The sequence below is a fragment of the Pantherophis guttatus genome, chromosome 11 (assembly GCF_059756535.1).
Source record: "Pantherophis guttatus breed Tessera chromosome 11, ASM5975653v1, whole genome shotgun sequence".
Lineage (NCBI taxonomy): Eukaryota > Metazoa > Chordata > Lepidosauria > Squamata > Colubridae > Pantherophis > Pantherophis guttatus.
This window is the reverse complement of record NC_142073.1, coordinates 19,770,604-19,772,963: the sequence shown is the minus strand read 5'-3', so window position 1 is coordinate 19,772,963 and position 2,360 is coordinate 19,770,604. Positions and strand designations below refer to the sequence as shown.

General features: G+C 53.6%; 1 protein-coding gene across 1 annotated transcript in view; it reads right to left on the bottom strand.

Moving 5' to 3' along the window:
- SMPD3 (sphingomyelin phosphodiesterase 3) overlaps positions 1–391 on the bottom strand; it is a 197,878-nt gene extending 197,487 nt beyond the window's left edge. Inside the window, exon 1 of the mRNA XM_034425443.2 lies at positions 217–391. The gene's annotated coding sequence lies outside the window, so the exon portion shown is untranslated. The remainder of the gene's footprint in view (positions 1–216) is intronic.
- Between the last annotated feature and the right edge of the window lie 1,969 nt (positions 392–2,360).

Genomic DNA, 2,360 nt, shown 5'->3' with positions numbered 1-2,360 from the left:
CCCGCGGGGACACCCCCTCCCTTTCCAATCACATTCAATTCCCCTTGCCCTGCCACCTCCCTTCTCTGCTGAGGCCGGAGAAAAAGGTGAGCGAGCCCCAGAGATTTCCCGCCAGGTGTTTCCCATCCTCCGCGACGGCCGCGGAGGATGGGCGTGGGATCCCGCCAGCGCCGCTGACTCCCCACCTCTCGTCTCTCCCGCGCATGGCCGGGGTACCTTAGGGGGCCTGTCGGCGGCAGAAGGGGGTCCCCGGCTCCATGGCTCCAGCAGCAGAGGCGGCGGCGCTCAGGGGTTTTGGCGGCGCGGCGGCGCTCAGCACCTTCGCGCTGAACAGCTCCGGGCGAAGCAGGCGTAGCGCTGCTACTACCCAGGCGTCGCTTTCCCCGGACTCGCCGCCGCCGCCGCCAGCTCCATCCTTCATCTCCGCCCAGCTCCGCCCCCGGCTGCTGCCATTGGTCCCGGCCGCCTGGTGAATGGTCCGCTGGTCCCGAGCGCTTCCCCTTCGCCCCAGCACAGGGTAACCCACCGGAGGGGGGAGGGGGGCAAGGCACGCTAGGCGGCAGGCGCAGCAGCAACGGTGGCTGGGCTTCGGTGGCATCTCCTCCTCCTCCTCCTCCTCCTCCTCCTTCTACCCACCCAGTCATCCCTACGAGGCATCTGGCAAGGGCCGGCCAGAGAGGTGGCTGGGAGTTGTAGTTCTTTCGCCTCTCCCCAGAGGCAGCCTTCCAAAGAGGGGGTGGTCAGCCAGGACCAAGGGGTGTCCCATTTTATTTTATTTTATTTATTTTATTTTGATTGGATTTATATGCCGCCCTTCTCCGGAGACTCAGGGTGGCTTACAATGCGTTAAGCGATAGCCTTCATACTTTTGTCTGTTTTATACAAAGTCAGTTTATTGCCCCCACAAACTGGGTCCTCAATTTACCTACCTTAGAAAGGATGGAAGGCTGAGTCAACCTTGAGCCTGGCGGGATTTGAACTTACTTTAATTGCAGACAGCTGGTGTTAAATTACAGTGCTTTTGCCTGCAGAGCTATCCAGGCTCTTTCCCATGAGGGAGATGGGTTTCAACTCCTCGGGAAGAGGTCACCGCTTCATCATCTTTCTGCTTTCCAAGGGTTGGCAAAGCCTTCCCCCAATTTGACCCAAATAGGGTCGGGCAAATGAGTTTGGGAATGGCACTAGATGGGTGCGGTAGTCCACCGTGCCCAGTTGGGAAATTCAGATTTTCTTTTTACTACCGGTTCTGTGGGCATGGCTTGGTGGGCATGGTGTGGCTTGGTGGGCGTGGCAGGGGAAGGATCTTGCAAAATCTCCATTCCCATCTCACTCCTGGGGGAAGGATATTGCAGAATCTCCATTCCCTCCCCACTCCTGGGGGAAGGATACTGCAAAATCCCCATTCCCTTCCTACTCCAGGGGGAAGGATATTGCAAAATCCCCATTCCCTCCCCACTCCTGGGGGAAGGATATTGCAAAATCTCCATTCCCACCCCACTCCAGGGGAAGGATACTGCAAAATCTCCATTTCCACTCTACTCTGGGACCAGCCAGAGGTGGTATTTGCCGGTTCTCCGAACTACTCAAAATTTCCGCTACCGGTTCTCCAGAACCTGCTGGATTTCACCCCTGACCATGCCCCTAGAAAGCAACGTTTGAGAAGGTGGGTCTTCCTTGCAAGGTCTTCGAAGAAAAACCAGAAAGTCCAGATGCCTCTTGGAAAAAGCGCCTTTGGGACAATCTTGCAAGTATTGTCTTAGTGCTATATTAAGGGTCAATAAATGTTCTTGAAAAGGGTTGCCGGTTTCTCTGCGTGGAGTAGAACAATTTGATTTATATGCCGCCCTTCTCCGGAGACTCAGGGCGGCTTACAGTGCGTTAAGCAATAGCCTTCATCCTTTTGTATATTTTATACAAAGTCAGCTTATTGCCCCCACAAACTGGGTCCTCATTTCACCTACCTTAGCAAGGATGGAAGGCTGAGCCAACCTTGAGCCTGGTGAGATTCAAACCTGCAGAAATTGCAGGCAGCTGGTGTTAATCACAATGCTATCAGTCTGCTGAGCCACCAGGCCCTTGTTTGGTTTGGTTTTAATATTATTGAATTTTTACTTATTGTCGGGTTTTCTATTGTTGTGAGCCGCCCCGAGTCCTACGGGAGAAGGGCGGCATATAAATCTGACAAATAAATAAATAAATAAATAAATAAATAAATAGTGCTTTACAGCCCTCTCTAAGCAATTTACAGAGTCAGCATATTGTCCCCAACAGTCTGGGTCCTCATGCACGCAAGGCGCATGCGCAGCCAGCCAACCGGTAGTAAACCAGTTCAGATTTCACCACTGACATACATATATATA